Here is a 26673-nt window from a genome sequence, read left to right on the forward strand (position 1 = left end):
CTTTGTGCCAGGAATTTTGCATAGGTTTACCTCCTTTTGGCCACTCTTCAAGGTAGCCCTTACCCCCATCTTACAGATAAGAAACCAAGGCTTAGCTGCAGCACTCTGCATAAGGTCACTAGCAAGCAAACATACATTCTTTCCTCACTGCATAATTCTACTTCTTAGAAAAATGAGACTCTTGAAGTCTTATTAATTTCCATGCAGCCAGAATAAGGCTAAGTAGACTTCAGGAAAGTTTTGGCCAATAACAAAGTAGCAGGCTGGTTTGTAATTCAAAGAATCAGAGGTGATGGGCTTGAACTGTGGCTCCTGCCACTTCCTAAGCATGTGGGGATAACAACGCCCACCTCGCCAAGGTCATAAAAAACTGAGTTGATGCATGTGAAGGTGCTTTGTTCAGGTATAAGGGGTTATTGTCATCATTGTCCTCTTTCAAATAACAGGCATTCCTTTGCATCTACTGTCAACAGCAAATGAGTTGGGTTTCGTGATGGAATTGTCCACAGTAACCTTGCACAGGCCTCCAGGCTTTCCCCCTGGGAGTGAGAATACAGCCCACTTGACTGTGCTACCAGGGACCAACATGAGTGTGGCTAAGTGGAAACAACCACAGATCATTAGAAGATCTTACATCTGGGCTGTTGGTCCGATCTCATTTTAACCATGTTATCAGGACTACCAAAAATCAGCAAAATGTCCTAGTTGGAGTTTCACCTTTCTTTTCCTTTCCATCCTCCAATAGAAGCAGTAATCCGAAGGCAAAACACACATAGAGCAGGAGGTGAGGCAAAAGGCCTGAATAATCCATCAAAGGGGTAGTGGCCCTGGAAAATCTAAAGTGGGCTGCATTTTGCAATTTCTGAATAGCTTACCCGAGATTCCATGCTGAGATTCCCCAGTGAGACTTGTGTCTCCCTGCCTCCCCTTTCTTGACATACCACTCCGTAGGCCCAGATGTTTGGCTTTAATCATTTTAGCACAAAGCTGTACTACCAAGGAGTGATCTTGGCTGAGTCTCAAACCACAACTCCTTCCAGCTGGCCAGGTCTCCTGAGGGAGTGCCCTGCCCTATGCAAGGGGTGTGTATTCATCTTCCTGTAATGTCAGACTCAGGCAGACACATTGTTCAGTTATCCCCAGGTTCTCCTTCATGCCACATCCTCTGTGGCCTCTGCATTTGGCAGTGCTCACTACTCTCCTGGGTTTCAAGGACTTAGTCTTTGGCCTCTGCTCTTCCCTCATAAATTCTTTTTTAGGTATGATGCCTCCCAGAGGCAGGGAGCCTTGTGATAAAATTCTGTCCATAAGAGCTCTAGTTTTGCATCACAGTTCTTCCTAGCCATGGGACTTTGAACAAGTTGCTATTATTTGCTGAACCTTAGTCTCTTCATCTGTAAAATTTCAATAAAACCATCCACCTGAGGGGTCTCCAAACCTGACTGCTCATTAGAAGTACCTGGGAACTTAAATTCAGATTCCCAGGCATTACCCCAGACTCATTGAATTTAGGTTTGAGAACCCTTGACCTCTCTCTCATGAGATTACTATGAGGTGTAAATGTGATTATGTATACAAAGTGGGTATCACAGTGCCTGCCATGTGCATGCTCAAGAAATTCCTTGGAATTTTTTCCTGTGCCCCCACTTCAGCTGTTGAAATCCTTAAGGCTCAAATGCTGCCTCCTCCATGAAGCCTTCCTGATATTTCCAATGTAAAGTGATTCTTCCCTCTCATGAACTCTCCTCCTCCTACCCACAGCCTTTGTAGTGTTCACATGACATAATTGCCTCCCATCTTCTGCTGTAATTATTTGTGTGTTTGTATATCTGAACTGGAAGCTCCTTGAGCACAACTTCTACCTCTATGTATCTCTCTCAGCATCCGTCACAGTATTAAACACATGTGAGGAGAAAAAGATGGTTGCATTTTTTCCTCTACAACCACTTGGGAAAACTCTTTGGCATGACACCAAGGGTACGATCCATAAAGGAAATCAACTTCATAAAAATTAAAAAATCTTTTGCTCTGTAAAAGACCCATTTAAGAAGATGAAAAGACAAACCACAGACTGGAAGGAAGTATTTGAAAATCACATATCCAACAAAGGATGTATGTCCATAGTAAATAAAGAACTCTAAACATAGCAGTAAGAAAATGAACATTCCAATTAGAAAATGGACAAAAGACTTGAGCAGACATTGTACCAAAGGGAATATACAGATGGCAAATAAGCATACGAAAAATATGTTCAACATCACTAGCCTTTGGGGAGATGCAAATTAAAACCACAATGATGTATACTTATTAGAGTGGCAGAGACAAAATACTGACAATATCGAGTGCCTACAAGGATTCAGAGCATCTGGATCTCTTATCCACTGCTGGTGGGACTGTAAAACAGTACAGCCACTCTGGAAAACACTTCGGCAGTTTTTTATAAAGTTAAAAATACACTTACTGTATGACTCAGCAATCTCACTCCTGAATAATTAGCCTAGAAAAATGAAAACCTATGTTCACAGAAAAATTTGTATACGAATGTTCACATTAGCTTTCTTTATAATAGACAAAAACAGAAAACAACCTAAGTGTCCTTCAACAGGTGAATGGATAAACAAACTGTGATACGTCCATCTAAAGGAATGCTAATCTGTATTAAAAAGAATCAACTATTGATGAATAATTCTCAACAACTTGGATGAATCACAAAGGCATTATGCTGAGTGAAAAAGTACTCCATATTATGTGATTCCATTTATGTAACATTCTTGAAATGAAAAAATTGTAGCGATTGAAAACATCAATGGTTGATGGATTAGGGTTAGGGGGAGGATACGACTATAAAGGGGTAACATGAAGGTTGTTTTGTTCTGTAACTTTGAGTTCTGTTACTCAAATTTATACACGTGATAAAAATTCATAGAATGAGAGAGAGAGGGAGGAACCTAGTGAAATCCAAATAAAGTCTGTAGTTGAATTAATTTGTTGTGTCAGTGTCATTTTCTTGTTTTTGATAATGTACTAAGGTTATGTAAGATATTATCATGAAGAGTGAGCTGCATTCATGGTACCTGGGAACTTTCTGTACTATTTTTGCAACTTCTTTTGGGTCTTAAACTATTTCAAAGTAAGAAATTGTTCTTTGAAAATTATATACATATCAAAAATAGGCAAATGTTCTTTGTAGGTATATGCTGAAGTATTTAGGTTTGCAATGTCATGATTTATATAATGTACTCTCAGATGGTTTGGCAATAGTACACACACACATACACACACACAGATGCAGAGGATATAAAGCAAATGTGGCAAAAAGTTAACAGTTGGTGAATGTAGATGTTTATTGTATTAGTCTGACAACTTTTCTATAGGTTTGGAAATTTCAAAATAAAAAGTTATGGAAATTGATTAATAGATAGGTAGAAAGATAAAATAAGCAAAAAAGAGTGTATTATCCAGAGCCTTCAATCTAATGCTGTACCAGCTTTGTCTAATTACAAAGTGCTCTCCCCACTCCCCTCCTGCCCAACAATAGGAAAATCCTGCTTGTTCTGGAGTAACAACAACAAAAAAAAGGTCAGAATTTACACTCTGTTGGGAGTATTTTAAGTGCTATACTGAATCCTTGGTGTTACCATAGCTAATTAACAAATATTTACTGAATCCTGGCTATGTGCCAGCTGCTGGAATTATAGCAATGAATATAGCTAGAAGTGATAAAAAGTGTCCTTTTCTCAGATTAATTTTTTTTTAGTAAATATAGAATCATACACATTTTATATATGTTCTACAGCTTTCATTTCTTACTTCATAAATTGTAGCCGTTTACCACATCAGTTATGTAGATCTATTTACTTCATTTTACAGTTCGGTGTGGTGTGCAGTTATATGGATGTGCTATAAGTTGTTTAATCAATCTCGTGTTGGACTCATATTGTTTTTAATTTTTCCACTATTAAAAACACCATAATTTTTTAAAAAGAAAAATACATGACCTGAAAGAAAAAAAAATATATTACCTGAGTGAAATCCAGCCTCCACGTCTATTTTGCCTTAAACAGCCAACCAACCGACATTTATTGAACACCTACTGTGTGTCTAGTTAAATGTTTTTGCTGCTTGTGTCTGTTTGTGTAGGAAAAGACATGTGATGTGGTCACTACCTCTAAGGAGTGAAGTTGAAGAGTTATGGCTAATTTGAGGTCCTAACTTATGGACTACGATAAGGCAGGGCATATTTGACTGCAGACCATGTGTGTTAAGTACTTAGAAGCCCACCCCTTTTCTGTGTCTGGTTTTATACTAGTAATATTTGTTCAGCCTAGTTTCTTCAGCCCCATGAAAACATGCTTGCGTGAGCATGTCATTAGGCAGGTGGGGAGGATTATGCCCCAAACTTTCTGGAGAAGCGGGAAATTTTTTTTAACAAAGACATGTGAAAGAGCATGAATGACATCAAGCTAAGTCATACGCTTATTTGTCCTCTGTCCATAAAAATTAAACTGTTTCTATCTACAAGAAAAGGCAAAAGAGCTCTGAGTCCTTTGGTATGGCTCAGTTGATGGTGACACGTCAATCTATGTGGTTGTAGTTTTGCTTACAAATTGGTGTTTACACAGTTTTGCATTGCATTGTTTGTTGCACAGCTTTTTGTCCCCTTGCACTTGTTCCATATGTTTGCTTAGAGGTTTCTTGGTGACCATTCTAATTTAAAAATAAAATCAAAAGTTTCTATGTTTTGGCCTTAGCAGTCTCTCCATGCTTAAGCTGATCCAGAAGGCTCTGTGTGTTTACATACTTCTCTCTCTCATCCTTTCTCCCTTCCCAGAATTAGCTCTTTGTTTACCTCTTCTAAATCCGAGTTCAGGCTGAACCAGAGTTGCCAGAGCCCCAGGGTTAGGAGAAACAGGGAGGCTTGCCCGCTCAGTTGCACTTCAGGACCTAGGACAGCTCCTCAGCCTTCCTGGTGTGGGCGCCTACTTTTTTAGACCTCACAGAACGTCAGAACGCAATCAAGTTTGAGAAGCCATTTGGTTCCCCACCCCACCCCCGCCTTTTGATGATGCCTAGAGAAAGGATCCCACTCAGCAAATGTTTCAGGATTATTAACTGCCTGGCTGTGGGAGATACAAAGGGGTTGGAGGGCTCCCACACCCCCGGCATTTCCTGTACCTACATGTCTGCTGATGCCTAAAAAAATCCTTCAGTTCAACTCAGCAAAATTATATGGATCAAGCTTTTTCCTCCCTGGAAAGAGGTATGGCCTAAATACAGATATGCTGTGGGAAGGGAAACAAAGGGACTCAAGTTTGAATGAGAAAATAATCCCTCCTGAGGGCTTGTCTCCAAGGGTACTAAAGGAAGAGAGAGCCCAGAGCATTGGGAGCCCAAAAGGGGCTGGAGAGGAAATGGCAGGAGGAAGTAAAGAAGAGAGGCATTCAGAGAAGTCTGGGCAGATGTGGTGAGCTTCACACTGTTGGCCCCAAGTGTACCCTGAACACAGTCCAAGGAGAAGCCTCACACTTTCTTAAGAAGAATACAGAGGCCTGTTGTCTCCTCTTCCAAATACACATAGCAAAAGTCACCAGACTCCTTTTCAAAAGATATTTATGTAATGGTTTAATGCATTTTTGTCTTCATTGTTCCTCACAATAAACTTAGAAAGGGTTTGTTTGGGGTTTTAAAATTTATTTATTTATTTATTTTTGGCTGCGTTGGGTCTTCGTTGCTGCACACGGGCTTTCCCTAGTTGCGGCGACCAGGGGCTACTCTCTGGTGTGGTGTGCGGGCTTCATATTGCGGTGGCTTCCCTTGTTGCGGAGCACGGAATCTAGGTACCCGGGCTTCAGTTGTTGTGGCTCGTGGCCTCTAGAGCGCAGGCTCAGTAGTTGTGGCACACGGGCTTAGTTGCTCCGCGGCATGTGGGATCTTCCCGGACTAGGGATCGAACCTGTGTCACCTGTATTGGCAGGCAGATTCTTATCTACTGTGCCACCAGGGAAACCCTAGAAAGGGTTTTATTATTTGCATTTTTCAAATGAATAAACTGAGACCCTGAGAGGTTGGGTAACTTGCCCAAAGTGACACAGCTGGAAAATGCAGAGCTGGGTCTTGAACTCAGTTTCTCTGACTCCAAGCTGGTGTTCTTTCCATCACACTGCGTCTCTAACAGGGTCTTTGTGTGCATGTGGTAAAATATATATAACATGAACTTTACTGTTTTACATGAATTCTACTGTTTTAGCCATTTTAAAATGTACAATTCAGTGGCATTAATTACATTCACAGTGTTGTGTAATCATCACAACTATCTATTTCTAAAACTTTTTCATCACTCCAAACAGACACTCTGTAACCATTAAATAATAACTCCCCCTGCCACCTCCCAGACTCCAGTCTCTGGTAACTTCTATGTTTTGTCTCTTTGATTTTGACTATTCTAAGTACCTTATATAAGTGGAATGATAGAATATTTGTTCTTTCGTACCTGTTTTCAAGGTTCATCAGTGTTGTAGCAGTCACCAGAGTTCCATTTCTTTTTATGGCCTAATAGGGTCTTGTGGTTGCAAAGGACAGATTCACTCAGGCCACCAGAAGTAATGAGACGTTATTGTAAGCAACCTTATAGAATTAAGGAAGACAGAAATCTCAGCCACAGGCTAGAAGTTCAGGAACAGCCATATGGCTGGGCTTACTTTGGACTTAAATACAATTTAGGATCTGATCAGCACAGCTCTAGGGACCAAAATATCTCATTGCCCCGATAGTGGCAGGAGTTTGCTGTTTTCTGATACTTGGCCATTTTGCCATCTTAGCAATCTGCTTCCACAGCTCCTGTATGGTCTGGCACTACAAACCACCAACTGCTTACTCTCTGAAAAGCAATGCTCAGGCTTTTGCTGACTCCAGATTTCTACCACTTCAGTGATATGCTATCTTTTATCCCTCTGTGCCCTTCATCTTCTGTGCCCACTGTCAACTGACAAGCTTTCTCCAAAAATCCGATTCTCTTTTCTGTTGGCCTTGTTAGTCTCCAATCATCTCATATCTCATAAGCCACCTGCCTGCCCAGAAATTAGCTGCCCTTGAGTCAAGCATCTTCCCCTGCTCTGATCACTTGTGGCCAGCGTGATAAGTCACGTGCTATTAAAATATGGTTCTTAATGGTAAAGCCCTGCCTCTCTCAGGAGGAGGTTGAGAGCACCGCAGGCAGGCACCCAGAGAATCATTGACTTAATTCTTCTACATCAGCTCTCCCACACTCTGCTGTGGAGCTGTCTATTGTACTTAAACCCTATGGCCTGCATCTACTTCTGTGACTTCTCAAGTCATGGATCAGAGGTGTAAATGTCTGGGTTAATGTGTACTATGCAGATATTTCTACACATATTTTTAGAATATACAGGCATAGCTCAGAGATATTGGGGGTTCAGTTCCAGAACACTGTAATAAAGTGACTATCTAAAACTAATATCACAATAAAGCAAGTCACACGAATTTTTTGGTTTTCCTGTGCATATAAAAGTTATATTTACACTATTCTGTAGTCTATTAAATGTGCAATAGCATTTTGTCTAAAAAAAAAACCAATGTACATACCTTAATTAAAAATATTGCTGGGCTTCCCTGGTGGCGCAGTGGTTGAGAGTCCGCCTGCTGATGCAGGGGACACGGGTTCGTGCCCCGGTCCGGGAAGATCCCACATGCCGCGGAGCGGCTGGGCCCGTGAGCCATGGCCGCTGAGCCTGCGCATCCGGAGCCTGTGCTCCGCAACGGGAGAGGCCACAACAGTGAGAGGCCTGCGTACCGAAAAAAAAAAAAAAAATTGCTAGGGACTTCCCTGGTGGTGCATGGTTAAGACTCTGTGCTCCTAATGCAGGGGTTCTGCGTTCGATCTCTGGTCAGGGAACTAGATTCCACATGCATGCCGCAACAAAGAGTTTGCATGCCACAACTAAGGAGCCAGCGAGCCACAACTAAGGAGCCCGCCTGCTGCAACTAAGACCTGGTGCAACCAAATAAATGAATAAATATTTTTAAAAAATAAAGTAATAAAAAATATATTGCTAAAAAATGCTAACCATCATCTGAGGCTTCAGTGAATCACAATCTTTTTGCTGATGGGAGGTTTTAAATATTGTGAGAATTACCAATATGTGACACAGAGACATGAAGTGAGCAAATGCTGTTGGAAAAATGGCACCGGTAGGCTGGCTTGATGCAGGGTTGCCACAAACCTTCAGCTTGCCCCAGATAGTCTCAAAGGTCGCCTTCTAAGATTCTCTGATTGCTAGCTGACCATGTCCTGTTGACTTCTCCTGGGAGAGGTTTCTGTCCATTTCTTTCCATTCTTACTGCCATTGAGGTATATTATTTCTCACTCAGGTCATTCCAAAAGCCTTCTAATTGCCCCCTCCCCACCCATGTCTCCAGGCTCATGCATTTCAGCCTTCCTAGTTTTTCATTATAGATTATGTCATCTTCTTCCTCAAAAGCTTTCACTAACTGCCCACTGCCTACTGAACAAAATCCATGTGATGTCTGACATTTGAAGTCCTTGATTATCTATGGTTGGTTATTTGTGCAGAGCTCTCTCCCCGTAAGTGTACTGTGGGCTCCTTGAGTTTCAGAACCATGCATGTCTGACTCACTTTATAGCCTCCCACACAGTTAATGACTATTGACATAGAACATCAAATATCTCCAAACTAGGAATGAAACCCTAAGAAAGTGATAGAAACAGCCCAGTGAATTTCAGTGATGATGTTTGGCAGTTAGCACGCCCATGTTCTGCATGGTGGAAACATGCAGACTATGTGTATGTTCAGATTTGCATTCAAGGTTGATGAAAGACTATCTGAAAGTCATTGTGCAGTAAGGGATGTAAGGAAGTTATGAAAGGTGTAAGGCAAGGTCCCTGCCCTCCAGGGGATGAAGGGTGCAGGGCCCAGGTGTGCAGGAAGAGGTCTGCTTAGAACAGCAAAGGAGTCCTTGAAGTGGCTTCCTGGGGACACAGCAAAGGGAAACTGGTTATTTGGGCTGAGCTTGGTACAGCCCTCCTTCAAAGAAGTGCTGTGACTCAGACCCCACTGGCTTCAGCCCTAGTGCCACAGGGGACCCCTGGTGGGTGCAACACACAGGCTGAGGAGGAAAAAGGAGGAATGAGAAAAGGGGAAGGAAAGAGGGAGAGAAGGAAAGTGAAGAAGGAAATGGGAGTAAAGGAAGTACATTACCAAAGAATCTAACATTTATATCCTATCTCCTAGTTCAAACAGCATTTTCACAAGAATGCTGTGAGGTGGCTATTAATATTTTTATTCTGATGATGATAAAAAGAAGGAGAGGTCAAGGGACTTGCCTAAAAATCACATTCAGGGTTCTAACATAAAACCTCCAACAAGAGAAAGTACCTCAACTCCCATGCCATGAAGTAAATTATGATAGTAATGGTTATGACCCAAAGAATAAAATAAGTATCTGTGAGCCCATACTGATGTAATTAAAGGATTGAGTAAATAAATAAGTGGGGAAGAAGAAACAAATCTCCCTTACAGAAGAATTCAAATTAAGACATGTAAAAGGAATGAGAGAAACAGCAAATCATGATTAGAGCACCACAGTAATAATTGCTGTAGGTGAGACCTACTGATGAAGGAAATATTAGTGAGCAAAAGTTTAAGGAGAAACATGATATTTGCATGGCCTCAAAGTATAGACTCCCAAACATTTAATTATCTTGATTTTAACATATGTCCAAAAATGCTTGGATACTGCTCCCTCAGTAAGGTAAAGCTTAATTCCTCTCCCCTTGGATGTGGGCTAGGTTTAGTGATATGTTTCTAACAAATAGAGCAAGAGCCAGCGAAGAACCAAAGAGGAACTATATTAGTCTCTGTGAGCCATACAGCCTTTTGCACAGCAACTCATCTCTGGTGTTGTAGCATGAAAGCAGCCACAGAAAATATGTTTTAAAAAAATGAGTGCAGCTGTGTACTAATAAAACTTTATTTACAAAAACAGTCAGTGGGCTTGATTTGGCCTTCCAGCCATAGTTTGCTGACCTCTGGAATAGTGCATGGAAAGGAAAAAATAGTAACTTTGCAGTGGAGAAACCTGGCAGACCCCACCTTAACCAAGTAATCAAGGTTAACATTGCCAGTAATAAGTCATATTGAAGTGGTGTCAGCAGAGCAGCAAAGGAAGAACACCAAAAGTTGATCCCTTCATAATAGTAACAAAAAATGCAGCAAAAACTTTTTCAGAACATTGGACACTAACTAAAAGCCTCCAACAATCGGGAACGTTTTCAAGAAAAACCAGATGAATTTCAGTAAGAATAGCAAGCTTTGTGTGGTGTTTCTCTTTTTAAATTTATTTATGGCTGCGTTGGGTCTTCATTGCTGCGCTTGGGCTTGCTTTATTTACGGCGAGCAGGGGCTACCCTTTGCTGTGGTGCTTGGGCTTCTCATTGCGGTGGCTTCTCTTCTTGCGGAGCTCGGGCTCTAGGCGCTCGGGCTTCAGTAGTTGTGGCTCGCGGGCTCTAGAGCACAGGGTCGGTAGTTGTGGCGCACTTGCTTAGTTGCTCCGTGAGATGTGGCATCTTCCCGGGCCAGGGCTCAAACCCGTGACCCCTGCATTGGCAGGCAGATTCTTAACCACTGTGCTACCAGGGAAGCCCCTTTGCGGTGTTTTTTAAATTTTATTTTATTATTTTTATTTATTTATTTATTTTTGGTTGTGTTGCATCTTCATTGCTGCGTGCGGGCTTTCTCTAGTTGCAGTGAGCAGGGGCTACTCTTTGTTGCGGTGCGTGGGTTTCTCATTGCAGTGGCTTCTCTTGTTGTGGAGCACGGGCTCTAGGCACGCGGGCTTCAGTAGTTGTGGCTTGCAGGCTCTAGAGCGCAGGCTCAGTAGTTGTGGTGCATGGGCTTAGTTGCTCTGCAGCATGTGGGATCTTCCCAGGCCAGGGCTCGAACCCGTGTTCCCTGCATTGGCAGACGGGTTCTCAACCACTGTACCACCAGGGAAGCCCCTTTGTGGTGTTTTAACTTATCCTGGTCCCATCCAGGGTTGGCAGTGGCCTTGAAGAAAATAGCTGCATTCCCCGTACAGGTATTGGGAACAGAAAGAACAGAATGGATCTCATTCACAAGAAATTGTGGTTGTTTGTTTTGACCTATCTGGTGGCTCCCTCAAGAATTGGCTCAAAGGACTTACCTTAATTTGAAACCACATGAAAAAATAAAGAATACCATTAAAGGTAACTCCATAGGTAAAGCCCATACAGTTGTAAAGGAGAAGGATTTCCTGTATTGCTTTCAATTCATCATATCTTGGCACCAAAATGGGATAAAGATGAAATGATTGCACTTTCTGGAGAGAAAAAAAATAGCCCTTCACTTTCAAATAAAGCAATAACCTTATGTTAATCCATGATTTAAACTGAATCACATTATTACTTAAGTACTAATCTATATAACCCACTTAAAATTTAAATGTATGACTCAGATGAATACTATGTATTGTTCTTTATATTACAAAGTAATCTTGGAAATGTCAATGTGATGTCTATTGCAGATACTGATAAATTTCTTGTTCTTAAATAATGATATATTATTTTCTAAATGATTCTTTTGCAAGACTGTGTTCTTTTTTTTACACCAAGATTGTATGATATCCAGCCAAAGGTGACAATGACCATTATATATTTGTTTCGATTTTTAAATACAAATTTAGAACATTTGTTACCAACCTAACTGAAACTGAAATTGCATTATTCTTATTCAAATAATGTTCATAACAATAGGATACAATGTGCATGGCCAATGACGTTCTTCAAGAAAAACGTGAGATGCACAGTGTGACCTAAATGAGCATTGTTTCTCCAACTTTTCATTGATCTGTTTTATCTTCTAGAATAACATTTATAGGTATATAATGTAACCCCCATTAGCCTCAACCAGTCTAGGTAATGTAGTTCCACTTGTGTGTGATAGGTTTAAGAAGGGACTTGTGACAGTTTTGGCAATGAATTAGTTACATCTTAGCAATGACCGAGTCACATCTTAGCAATGACATGTGAAGGGAAGGCAGCCATGGGATTTGGGGAAAAGTTTCCTCAAGATGAAAAGAAACACAGAGAAGAAATGGCTCCTTTTCTTCCTTTGGAAATGGATGTGTCTACATGGAAAGCCTGGAACTGCAGCAGTCAACCTGTGATGATAAGGGCCGTTAGCCCAACACAGAGCAGAATTAATGGAGAGAGCATAATCTTTGAGTCACTGAATTAACTAACTCTGGAGCTGCTTTCTTGTTATGTGAAATAATAATGTTTCCTTATTGTTTAAGGAAAAAAAAAAAAAAAAAAAAGACAGTACAAACGTATTTTTTGTAACTCTTTATTTTCTACTATCTTATTTAAAAGATAACTACATAAAGCAATAATAATAACTTTGCATTGATGGGCACACAACATATTAAGAGTGTAGTCTGTATGACAATAATCGTACAAAGAAGGGGAGAGGGAACAGAGGTATATGGGGGCAAAATTTTTGTATAATAGTGAAATTGGTTGGCATTAATCAGAACCAAATTGTTATTAGTTAAGATGTTCATTGTAATTCCAATTATAACTGTCCAGTTATACATTGTCCATGGTCAAACAACAATGACTAAGAAATTAACCCAAAAATATAGTAAACAAGGGAATTAAAATGGTACACTAGGACATAGCTAATCAACAAGAAAGAAGACAGTAATGGAGAAATAAGAGAAACAGAAAAGATATACAACATATAAAAAACAAATAGAAAAATAACAGATAAAATTCCTACCTTATGACCAATTACATTAAATGTAACTCCAATGAAAGGGCAGAGAGTGCTATAGTGGATTTTTAAAAAGTGATCCAACTATATGCTATCTACAAGAGACTCACTTTAGATTCAAAGACAGGAATAGGTAGAAACTAAAAGAATGGGAAAGATATTCCATGCAAATAGTAACTAAAAGAGAGCTGGAATGCCTATTCTAACATCATATAAAATAGACTTTAAGACAAAAATTGTTACAAGAGACAAAGAAGGACATTATATAATGATATAAAGATATAACACTTATAAAAATATATGCGCTTAACAACAGAGCCTCAAAATAAATGAAGCAAATATTGACCATATTGGAAGGAAAAATAGTTCAATAATAATAGTTGGATGCTTTATTATCCCCATTTTCAATAATGAATAGAACAACTAGACAGGTGCACATGGAGTATTCTCCAGGATAGACCAAATGTTAGGCCAGAAAACAAATCTCAGTAAATTTTTAAAAAATTGAAATCATATAAATTATCTTTTCCAACCATAATAGGATTAAGCTAGAATCAATAGCAGAAGGAAGTTTGGAAAATTCACAAATATGTGGAAATTACATGACACACTCCTAAATAACAAAAAACTAAATCACAAGGTAAATTAGAAAATCCTTTGAGATGAACAAAGAAGAAAACATAACATACCAAAACTTATGGTATGTAACAAAAGCAGTTCTCAGAAAGAAATTTATAGCTGTGAATACATACATTAAAGAAGAATGATATCAGATCAATAATCTAAACTTCTACCTTAATAAACTACAAAAAGAACAGCAAACTAAACCCAAAGCAACAGAAGGAATGAAATAATAAATATTACAGGGGACTTGAATGAAATAGGGAACAGAAAAACAACAGAGAAAATTAACAAAACCAAAATTTTGTTCTTCAAAAAGATTCACAAAACTGACAAACATTTAGCTAGACTAACCAAGAAAAAAAGGGAATGCTCAAATTACTAAAATTAGATATGAAAGCAGGGACATTACTATTGACTATATAGAAATAAAAAGGATTTTAAGAGAATACTGTGAACAAGAGTATGCCCACAAATTAGATAACTTAGAATAATTGGGAAAATTCCTAGAAACACACAAACTATCTCAATTGATTCAAGAAGAAATAGAAAATCTGAATAGACCTATAAATAATGAGATTGAATCAGTAATCAAAAAAACTCTTAACAACAACAAAATCCCAGGACCAAATGGCTTCACTGGTGAGTCCCATCAAATATCTAAGGAAGAATCAGCACTAATTCTTCTCAAACTCTTGCAAAAAATAGAAAAGGAGAGAACACTTCCTAACTCATTATATGAGGCCAGTATTGTCCTGATATCATGCCAGAGATAACACATAAAAAGAAAACTACAGACCAATATCCCATATGAATACACATGCAAAAACCCTCTACAGAATACTAGCAAACTGATTCAAGCAGTACATTAAGATTACTCCTCAAGACCAAGTGAGATTTATCCCAGCAATGCAGTGGTAGCTCAACATATGAAAATCAGTCAATGTAATACACCACATTAATGGAATAAAGGACAAAAACTACATGTGATCATTTCAATAAATGCAGAAAAAGTATTTGTCAAAATATAACACCGTTTCATGATAAAAATACTCAACAAACTAGAAATAGAAAGGAACTTGCTCAGCCTATTAAAACCATCTACAAAAACTCATAGCTAACATCACAATGGTGAAAGACTGAAAGCTTTCCACCAAAGATCAAGTACAAGACAAGGATATCCACTCTTGCCATGTCTATCCAACATGTACTGGAAGTTCTAGCCAAGGAATTAGGCAAGAAAAAAGAAATTTAAAAGCCTTCAGATTAGAAAGGAAGAAGTAAAGCTACTCCTATTCACTGATGACATAATCTCAGATATGAAAAATCTGAAAGAATCTACAAAATACCTATTAGAGTTACTAAACAAGTTTGGCAAGGTTGCAGGATATAAGATCAATGTACAAAAATCATTTTTACTTCTATAAACCAGCAATGAACAATCTGAAAATTAAATTTTAAAAATTTCACTTATAATAGCATTAAAAAGAATAAATACAGTTTACCCTTGAACAACATGGAGGTTAGGGGTGCCAACCCCTGCCCCAAGCACACAGTTGGAAATCCATGTATAATTTTATAGTTGGCCCCATGGGGTTCCACATCCACAAATTCAGTCAGCTGTGGATTGTATAGTACTGTAGTACTTATTGAAAAAAATCCATATGTAAGTGGATCCATGTAGCTCAAACCCATGTTCAAGGGTCAACTGTACCTAGAGATAAATTTAACAAAAGAAATTCAGGACACTGAAAACTACATCATGGGAGGAAATTAAAGATCTAAATAAATGAAAAGATATCCCATGTTCATGTATTGGAGGTCTTAACATTGTTACAATGGCAATACTCCCTGAACTGATCCACAGGTTTAATGCAATCCTTATCAAAATGTCAGCTGCCTTTTTTGCAGCTGGACATGGACAAACTGATTCTAAAATTCATATGAAATTACAAGGAACCCTGAATAGCCAAACCAATTCTGAAAGAGAAGAACCAAGTTGGAGGACTCATGGTTCCCTATTTCAAAACTTACTACAAAACTACAGTAACTAGAACAGTGTGGTACTGGCATAAGATAGACTTATAAATCAGTGGACTAGAATTGTGTCCAGAAATAATCGCATACATCTCAGGTCACTTGATTTTGATAAGACAATTCAATGGGGAAAGAATTGTCTTTTCAACAAGTGATTTTGGGTCTACTGTATAGATGCATACAAAAGGACAAAGCTGACCTGTATTAGTTTGCTAGGGCTGCTATAACAAATACTACAGGCTGGATGTCTTCACACAACAGAAATGTATTTTCTCACAGTTCTGGAGGCTAGAAGTCTAAGATCAAGATGTTGGCAGAGTAGATTTCTTCTCTCCTTGGCTTGTAGATGGCTATCTTCTCCCTCTGTTTTCCCTGTATGAGTCCCTGTTTTATTATCTCCTCTTCTTATAAGAAGGCTGGTCATATTGGATTAGGGCCCACAACAATGATGTCATTTAACCTTAATTACCTCTGTAAAGATCCTATCTCCAAATACAGGCACATTCTGAGGTACTGGGGGTTAGGACTTCAATACATGAATTGTGGGGAAGGGGTGCACACTTCAGTATGTGAGGGTGACCTTGGGAGCCCGGCACGGAACACCACAGAAATCCGGAGCAGCAAGCTCCCTGCAGCAGGAAGAGGCAGGCATGTGTCAGGCTGTGCATGGAGGGTTTTCATCAGCCACACGTGTAGCAGTGACAGAGGCAGCTGCTCCCCCAAACAGGTTCTCTGGTGAATGGAAATGTGTCTTCCATTCTCTGTCCTTAGCAACACTGGCCACTTTGGTTTGTGTAGAACCAGGGATACAGGACAATTCAAAGGGAGAAAGGGATATTGGACTTTCTGTTTGTCTGGCATGTGGGTAATCAAGCTGGTTTTCTTTTGAAAAGTAGAAAACATGTGACCTTATGTGTCTTCCAGGCTGGTGATTCTGGCTGTTTCAGGTTATGCTGGTTACATAAATTCAAGCTGGGCTTCTGAGACACAGTTGCTTCGTATCTCTTGTCATTATTTCTTTCCTTGTTTCTTCGGAGAACAGGGCTAGGATAGTGGAAAACCAGAATTCTAAAGTGAATAGAAGGGCCCTTATCCTTCAGAGAGGACTGCCCCCGTGTATCTTAGTATCTGGTAAAATGTGACTGCGCCCCCTTCCCACTCACCACGGATGTGATTTTCTCATCATCTGAGACAGTTTGCTTCCCAGCCTTTTCATCCTCATTGCTTCTTCTCAGTCCCCATAGGTGGACACATGCTTAGTGGCCTGTAATGAATGTTTAGTGATCCATCATTTCTATTGCTCAAATAAATTCATTTTTTAAGAAATTAATTAGGATGGATTATTCCTGCTCTAGGAGCTCACGATTAATGACTTGGTGCATTTAAAGTCCTGCACATGCAGGCAGTGTCAGGCTTTAATTCAAGAGCTTTTTTCCCCTCTGTTTCTTCATTTAGAACAATGTATTTCCTCTCTCTCTCTCATAAAAATAGGTTCAAAGTCATAAGTAGATTGTAGCTACTCCTTCAAAGATTCTCTCAGAATTAGGGCTTTTTTTTTTTTTTCCTCTCTTTTGGCTGCGCCACGTGGCTTGCGGAATCTCAGTTTCCTGACCAGGGGATGAACCGGGGCCACGGCAGTGAAAGCCCAGAATCCTAACAACCATTAGACCACGGGGGACTCCCAGGGCTCTTGTGATAATTAGAGAAATAAGTCTCAAACTGAGCTTCCGCCCAGTCTTATGAAAAGAACAAAAGTTTATTTTTTCCTCCCATTTCTTTGTTCTAATTCTCTCTTCTGCTTTTTAAAAATTTAACTTGTACTTCCTATTTCTCATGTTGCTGTATGGTCTTCAAATATTTTAAGATTATTATTCATAATTTTCACTTTTAATAGCTGCATTATAGCCCATCAGATTGGTATAGTTTACTTAGTCATTCCTCAATAGCTAGACATTTAGGTTTTTTTGTTCTTCAGTTTTTACCATTGTAAAAAACACTGCAGTGAATACTTTTCCCCATTTTTTTTTTCTTTTCAATTACTTACTTAAGGCAGACTCCCAGAAGCAGAATCACTGTGTTAAATGGCACACTCCCAGAAGTAGACTCACTGTGTTAAAGTGCACAGACATCTGTTGCAAAATTGTTTTCTAAAATGGTTGTGCTAGTGTATCATCTGGAATTTATTAGTGTGTTTATTTTGCCATACCCTGACCAACATGAAGCATTATAATTTTAAAACTTTGCTAACTAGAATATATATTTTATTCTTGACTTTTTATTTTGAAATATTTCAAATCTTCTGAAAAATTATGAGTAATACAATGAACACTGGATGCCCTTTCCTTAAGATTAAATTGTTAACATTTTGCCATATTTGCTTTAACTGTTTATACAGACACATATACATACATACAGCTTTCCCTAAACCATTGAGTTAGTTGTAGGCATGACACTTCACTCCAAATACTTTAGCAAGTATCTCCTAAGAACATGGACGTTCTCCTATGTAGCTGAAACATAATTATCACCCTTGGGAAATTTAACATTGATGCAAGGCTATATTTAAGATATATCCATATTCTAATTCCCCTGATTGTCCTTTATAGCTGTTTTTGTTTTGTTTTGTTTTGTTTTGGTTTTGGATCATACATTGCATTTGGTTAATATATCTCTTATATTTTCTTTAATCTAGAACGTTGTTGTTTTTTTTTTTCTTACATTGATCTTGTTGAAGCGTCTAGGCCAGTTGTTTTATCTTTGTCTGATTCTTTCCTTGTGTTTAGATTCAAGTTAGACACTTTTGGCAGGAGTACTACATAGACAATGTTGTGTCCTTCCTGGTGCATCACGTTTGGAGGCTAGTGATACCAGATGGTCTCATCAGGTTAAAACATTTATTCTGTGACAGTTTTGACATACAATTATTATTTCCTAGAAAGGACAGTGCCCTCCAAACTACTGCCTAAGTGGAATCGGGCTCTCTACTTCTAATAGGAAGGGAGAGAGAAGTAACACCAGTTGAGCACTTACTGTATTCCAGACACCATGCCAAGGGTGTTTACAGAATTAATCCCATTAAACCCTCATAACAACTCAGGGGTTATTATAAACATTTCACACATATGGAATCTAAGGCATAAAGAAAGGACCAACTAACGTTTCAAAGTTCCAGAAACTGATGGAGCTTAATTTTAATACAGGTCAGTCTTACTTTAAAGCACATGCTTATTCAACATAGTATGCCTTCTTAAAACGATGTTCAGAATAAGGTGGAGTATCCTCACGTAGACCCATCCAGCATGGGGTAATGAAGGATGGCAAGTACAAGGTGCACACATCACCACTCATCATTCATCACTCACGGCAGACATTGCTAATCAAGCCCACTATGTAACCCTCCAAGCCTAGGTGTTTTGAATTCTTTCCCAAGTCACTGTTCCAGGCATGTGCCAACAACCTGAGAGGAGTCAACAGGGGAGATAAAATTTATTCTGTGAATTTGTAAGCAGGCACACATAGGTTCAAACCCATACTCTACCACTTACTAGCTGTATGACTTTGGGAAAGTCACTTAACCTTTCTGAGGTTCAGTTTTATTACCTATAAATTGAAATAATATGTAATTTGCACTAGAGTTGCATTAGAATTATCATGGGATTGTTATGTTTGTAAAAGTACCAAGTACCCAGTGCTGTACCTGGTCTGTATTTTGAACTCAAAAATGTATAGCTTTTGATGCTCAACATTGCTAATCATAAGAAAAATGTATTGATAAATCAAAACCACAATGAGATATCACCTCATATCTGTCAGGAAGGCTATCATCAAAAAAACAATAAATAACAAATGTTGGTGAGGATGTGGAGAAAAGGGAATCCTTATGCACTCTTGGTAGGAATGTAAGTTGGTGCAGCCACTATGGAAAACAGTGTGGAGATTCCTCAAAAAACTAAAAATAGAACTCCCAGTGATCCAGCAATTCCACTCCTGGGTATATATCTGAAAAAAACCAAAAACACTGATTTGAAAAGCTATGTGCACCCCAATATTCATAGCAGCATCATTTACAATAGCCAAGATATGGAAGCAACCTGAGTGTCCATCAACAGATGAATGGATGAAGAAGATGTGATACACACACACACATGCACACACGCTGGAATACTACTCAGCCATAAAAAAGAATGAAATTTTGCCATTCACAACAACATGGATGGATGGACCTGGAGGGTATTATGAAATAAGTCAGACAGAGAAAAAGTGTATGTTATCACTTCTATGTAGAATCTAAAAAAATAAAACAAGTGAATGAATATAGCAAAACAGAAACAGACTCACAGATATAGAGAACAAACTAGTGATTAACAGTGGGGAGAGGGAAGGCAGGGGTCAAGATAGGGGCAAGGGCTTAAGAGGTACAAACTACCATGTATAAATAAATAAGCTACAAGGATATATATTGTACAGCACAGGGAATATAGCTGATATTTTTTAATAACTTTAAATGGAGTATAATCTATAAAAATTTTGCATCACTATGTTGCATACCTGAAACTAATATTGTAAATCAACTGTATCTCCAAAAAAATATATAGCTTTTAAGGAGCTCTATCCATCACTTCAGTTCTTGCTCTGTAGACCTGGGAAACATTAGAAAACAAGGAAATTATATCAAGGAACCAAAGTTTGGAGAGAAATACACACAGCACATAATTAAGTACAGGCTGTGAGTTCTGTAGAGGTTAAAAAAAGGAGTGAAGGAGAGCCTGGCTGGAGTTCTACAGGGCGGCCTTCTGGAGGAGGTGAGATTTGAGCGGGTCTGAGGGAGATTTAGGGTTTGAAAGAGCCACCGGTGGGAAGGTGGTGCAACATGAGCAAAAGCGGTAAGAGAAAGTCAGCAGTACGAAAAGGAGACCAGCCCATTTGGAACACAGAGTTGAGCCTGGAGGACGTCTTGGGATAACGAGAGTCTTCAGGAAAAGCCCCTCCAGGCAGTAACCTTTGGTTTCCCGCGCGTTCCCAGACGGCCCCGTGGTCTTACCCAATTAGCCCCAAAGAGCACCGGGGAGGCCAGAGACGCTGCACCGTTTTGGGCTACCACCAGGGGGCAGTATGGCTCAACAACTTAGAGCTTCTCCGGTTCGTTTAGAACTTTTTCTGAGTTCCTATTTTGTGCCAGGAGCTGAGCTGGGAGCTTAAAAGTATCTATCCACCAATCTAAGGGTCTAACGTTTGTGGAGCTCTTTGCATGGAGGTTGCAATGTACCTTTTCCTCGGTGATCTCATCTAATACTAATCACAATCCTGTGTGATCTCCGTGTATTTGTCTCATCCCCATGGAGGAACTGATGTTGAGGGGTTTAAATTCAAACCGACTGTGAGGGAGTCTGAATTTAAACTCAGGGCTACGATCTCCAACCCGTGCCCTCTGCTACAACCTACAGCCTTTTGTCAAGGGGATAGGAACATATAGATATTTAGCATAATAATGAGTTGTATTAATAATTATTAAAAACCAATGGCAGAATTTCAGTTGGAGAAGATGAAAAAGTTCCGGAGATGGATAGTGGTGATGGTTGCACAACAGTATGTTATGTGCTTAATGCCACTGAACTGTTCACTTAAAAATGGTTAAAATGGTAAATTTTATGTTATGTATATGTTACCACAATTTTAAAACATTCATTAATAACAGTAGTTAATGTTATATATTAGTAGCTGTCTTTTTAAAGCACTTATGAAGGTGTTAATCATTTAATTCTCACAACCACGAGTTGAGGCAGGTACTATTCTTATTCCCATTTAACAAAGAATTTCGGGAATTCCCTGACAGTCCAGTGGTTAGGACTCCGCGCTCTCATGTGTTCCATCCCTGGCTGGGGGAACTAGGATCCCGCAAGCTGTGCGGTGCGGCCAAAAAATAAATAAAATAATTTCATCACTTGGTCTGTCCTTCCTCCCTCCCTCCTCCACAACAACTCCAGTATAGGCTATGATCTGCACCTAACTAATCCTTGTTTGACCAGCATTTTCAAGTGTGATGGAGTGGAAAGGCCATGGTCTTTGAAACTGACCGACCTGGAGCGGATATGGGCTCTGCTGCTTTACCAGCTGAATGTTCTTGGGCAAGATACTTAATCTCTCTGAGCCTCAATTTTCTCATTGATGCAATAAAGATAATAATAGTACCCTCTTCCTAGGGTTGTTGTGATGGGCAAAGAAGTGTAAAATGCTTAGCATAATGCTGATACATAGTAAGCACTTGAACATGATGGCCGTTCTTATTATTTGCACATAGTAGTGTGTTCAGAAAATAATAAGTAAATGGATCGATGTGTCTTGAGAGTACCTGAAATAGCTCCTGGCCCTCCTGGGCACGTTAGAGGGAGGATATTCTGTCCCAATCAGTTTAGCCCAATCAGTCCAGGAATGATAGGACTGGATAAGCTTCTTTGAGTCCAACTCCATCATTTTACAGAGGAAGCCAAAGCCCAAGAAAGGGAGTAGTTTTGTGCGAGGTCACCCTTTGTGTCAGTCAGCCAGGAAGTTACCCTGAGAAGGAGTCTGGGGGTGAGAGCCCCGCCCCTGGGGCCAGGCCTGGGTGGCGATGATCGAGCTTCACATTAGCCAGCCTGGGGCCTCTCCCAGAAAACAGGTTGTCATCAAGTCCCTTCCAGCCTTGGGTTTGTTCTGAGAGGCGCTCGCCTCTGCCCTTTTTCTGCAGGAGCAGACAAGAGGATCGTGAAACTGGGAAATCAGCTGTTTATCCTAGCTTCTAGGGTAGGGAGTGGGGAGAGAGGCAAGGGGAGGGGCTCTGGGCACCTAGCCTTAGCAACACCTTTGGCTGATATTTATTCTTTCTCCGTCCTTGGGCTGGAAACCAAGGGGAATCCAAGCTGCACCATGTGAAGCAAGATCCCAGGGGCTCTGAGAAGCTTGTTGCAGTGAGAGGTGACTCAGCACAGGCCTCAGAACCACAGGGAGTGTCCCGCAGCCTGGATTCTGCGTAGGCCTGTGCACACTATGTGGGCCACCGTGGCTGTTACTGTAGGTCTCCTGAGGGGAGGTTTTGTCTCCTAGGAGCCCGAGGATGTCCTGGCCACCCCCAGCTAATAAGTGGGTGGTAGGACCAGGGTCCTCGTTATGGTTTCATCTCTAAATAATGTACTTTCCCTTGAAGAAGCCCTTCATGTTTTGTCTGGATACGGAACCCTCCTTCTCTGCAGGCTCTTGTCAGTGCCATCTCCAGACTGGGATTTCTAGAACAGGTGTCATCAGGGCACTCCCAAAAGATGCCTCACTGCTTGTAAATTGAGCTGTCATCCTTAGCACAATGTGGTCCTGACCAAAATTTCTGCCTCATCACAACCCCCACTCCTTCATCCCACCAGGTACCCTGTACTATAGCCCAGGGTTTTTTTACATCTTTATTGGAGTATAATTGCTTTACAATGTTGTGTTAGTTTCTGCTTTATAACAAAGTGAATCAGTTATACATATACATATGTTCCCATATCTCTTCCCTCTTGGGTCTCCCTCCCTCCCACCCTCCCTATCCCACCCCTCTAGGTGGTCACAAAGCACCAAGCTGATCTCCCTGTGCTATGCAGCTGCTTCCCACTAGCTATCTACCTTACGTTTGGTAGTGTATATATGCCCATGCCTCTCTCTCACTTTGTCACAGCTTACCCTTCCCCCTCCCCATATCCTCAAGTCCATTCTCTAGTAGGTCTGTGTCTTTATTCCTGTCTTACCCCTAGGTTCTTCCTGACATTTTTTTCCCTTAAATTCCATATATATGTGTTAGTATATGGTATTTGTCTTTCTCTTTCTGACTTACCTCACTCTGTATGACAGACTCTAGGTCCATCCACCTCATTACAAATAGCTCAATTTCGTTTAGCCCAGGGTTTTGCAGCATGAACTGTCTTCAGAAGCATCGAGGACACTTGTTTTCTTGTTTTTTTAAAAAATAAATTTATTTATTTATTTTTGGCTATGTTGGGTCTTCGTTGCCGCACGCGGGCTTTCTTTAATTGCGGTGAGCGGGGGCTGCTCTTCATTGCTGTGCGCGAGCTTCTCATCGTCATGGCTTCTCTTGTTGTGGAGCACGAGCTCTAGGAGTGCTGGCTTCAGTAGTTGGTGGCTCGCAGGCTCAGTAGTTGTGGCTCACGGGCTCTAGAGCGCAGGCTCAGTAGTTGTGGCGCACGGGCTTAGTTGCTCTGCGGCATGTGGGATCTTCCCGGACCAGGGCTTGAACCCGTGTCCCCTGCATTGGCAGGCGGATTCTCAACCACTGTGCCACCAGGGAAGCCCGAGCACACTTGTTTTTAAAAATGCAGATTCCTAGGCCTACCAGATCCATTGCTCCCGGGGCCTGGGAACCTGCTTTTTAATGATACCGAGGCTGATTCTTGTGCAGACTGCCATTTAAGAACTACTGCTCTGCCAAACCAGATTGTTATTTCATGACTATCTGGGCCCTCAGTGCCCTTTCTCATGCTGTTTCTCTTCCTAGAATGCCCTTCCTATCCTTCCCAGGCTGGTGCACTCTGCTCCTTCTTTAAGGTTTATCTCACGTTAGCTCTTTTGTGCTCCTTCACCCCAAATCTAGGTTCCTTTCTTTGTGCCCACACAACCCCACTGCACTTTCTACCTACCTCTGCCCTAGAATTTTCATACTGTCAGGGTTGGTTCCTCTGCTTGTTTGTGAGTTCCATAAAGACCATAGATAATTCGTTTTTGAATTCCCGAGACCTAGCAAAGTACCTGGCAGACAGAAAGCATGTTTGCTGAATGAATGTGAATGAATGGAGACCAGGCTCCAGTCTAATTCAGAAAGTTATATTTAACCCATTTTGTAACTGACAGAGTCAGGATTAATCATGCAGGTTTCCTGCTTCACAGTTTCAGTCTGTTTCTTGGTCTAAATATTTGGTCTACTCTTGAGGAAGCTACAGATTTACGTTTTGGCAAGAGCTGTTTAGATTAGCCATGAGTTAAGACTTAGAATTACTATTTTTTTTAAATTTCAAAATGTGATTCTGTCTTAAGCCAAGGAACTGCTCTCTCCTGATTGCTTTGAGGATAGAACTCACCGGACTTTTTCTCCACTTCAGATCTGTTCCTCAGGGTCATCCAGCTCATAATTCTTGACCTTTTAACTCTAGTGCCATACCTGCCACCTCAGCCAGGCACACCCCGGACCTTGTCATGACTGCTTCAGCTCAGAAATGCCACCATGCCAGTCTCTGGCCAAACCTTCCTTGTCTTCAGCTTACTCACTTCCGCCACTCCCAGTTCACCTGCTCTCTGACATCATGACTCCCTGATCTCTTTCCTAAGCCCCAACCCACAAGTAGCCTCCTTTCTTCTTCCCCTTCCACAGGGAGGTGCCCCTCCTCCCATCCCAGGCAATCCCTCGTCTGGGCGCTGGACTGCATCCCTCCCGATCCCTCAGCACTGCGTCGTGTAGTCACCTCCCTTTCCTCCATCTTCAGTCTCTCCCCTGCTGTTTTCCTACCACACATCAACACAGTCAAGCTCCTCTCACCTTTGTGGCTACCTTCCTCTAGGTATTAGTCAGTTAAGGTCTGGGACCAGTTCTGATTGTGTGGAGGTTTCCCCACACCACAAAGCAATTCTTGCTGGTGTCCTACAATTCAACTCAGTTCCGACCCTATCTACCCAGAGATAGCATCAGATCCCACAGGTTAAGGGCTCAGTCCCACAAGACTGCCCACCCACCTTCAGATGCCAATCGAAAGCCCAGGTTGTGCCCTGTGCTTCTGTCCAACTGGCTGTAAGTCAGAGGTTCCCATGACCCCCTCCTTCCTTGGGTTTGATTAATTTGCTAGAGTGGCTCACAGAACTCAGAGACACATTTTACTTATTAGATCACCCGTTTATTTTAAAAGGATATAACTCATGGATAGCCAGATAGAAAGAGATGTTCACCAACCTGGAAGTGCTCTAAACCCCATCCTTTTGGGTTTTTATGGAGGCTTCACTGTATACGCGTGATTGATTAAATCACTGGCCATTGGTGATTGATTCAACCTCCAGCCCCTCTCCCATCCCCAGAGGTCAGGGGCGTGGAAAGTTTCCACCCCTCTAAAAACATGGTTGATCCTCCTGGCAGCCAGCCCCATCCTTAGGTGTGGTCCAAGAGACCTCATTAACAAAAGACATCTTTATCACTTTCATCACTTAGGAAATTCCAAGGGCTTTAGAAGCTCTGCCAGAAACATATGAAGACCAAATATATATTTCTTATTATAAATCACAATATCACACCAATCTTTCAAGTTCCCTTCACAGCATAGCTTATCAAGAGTAGGCCTAATTTGCTACCCACTCATTCCCAGCCCAGCTTCTGTCCCCACCATTCTAGTGGTTCTTTCCAAGACCCCAGGTACTCCCAGCCTCCTAACTGTAAAATTCATTGAGCAGTTTTTAGTTGCTATTTTGCCTGCACTTTGTGTGGTATTTGACACAAGGAGCCACTCCTTTCTTCTTGAATCTCTGTTCTTCCTCGGTTTGCAAAGCACTCTACCTACCACTGTCTTTATGGGGTCCTTTTCCTATTCTCAGACGTCAGCAGTCCATACCTTTCCTTGTTTAGCCCTTCTAGCTTCTTGTTTTATTCGTTCCCTCTGATATACCTCATATAATCTGAAGCTTGCCACTTGGTATGCAAGACATCTGAACTTTAGTAAAATGAGAGTTGTCATGAAAAGTATAACATAGGCATGCAAAGGGCTCAGCAAAGTGCCTGCCACAGAGTAGAGACTCCCTAAATGGTAGTCCTTTGTATTATTATTGTTAATAATAAAATAATGTCTTTATCTCTGCCCTATAGGTTTACATCTCTCTTTATTATTTTTTTTAACTTACCTAATGGGTTTATATTTGATATATAGTACTTCTCACCATGGAGATGTTACCAGTTAATATAAAGATTTTTTTGGTTTTGTTAAACATTAAATCTCTTCTCCATTTCAATGTCAATATAAAGTATTTTTTTTACATTAAATTTTTTCTCCATTTCAACGTTAGATACATCGAATACATTTTCTAAACGTTTCCCCCACAAAGAGATTTTTTTTTTTTTTTTTTTTTGGCAGTACGTGGGCCTCTCACTGTTGTGGCCTCTCCCGTTGCGGAGCACAGGCTCCGGTCGCGC

General features: G+C 40.6%; 1 protein-coding gene across 2 annotated transcripts in view; it reads left to right on the plus strand.

The window, feature by feature from the left end:
• NT5C2 (5'-nucleotidase, cytosolic II) overlaps nt 1-26673 on the plus strand; it is a 151286-nt gene that overhangs the window by 1822 nt on the left and 122791 nt on the right. The window lies entirely within an intron of this gene.

Source organism: Globicephala melas, chromosome 16 (assembly GCF_963455315.2).
Source record: "Globicephala melas chromosome 16, mGloMel1.2, whole genome shotgun sequence".
Taxonomy (NCBI): Eukaryota; Metazoa; Chordata; class Mammalia; order Artiodactyla; family Delphinidae; genus Globicephala; species Globicephala melas.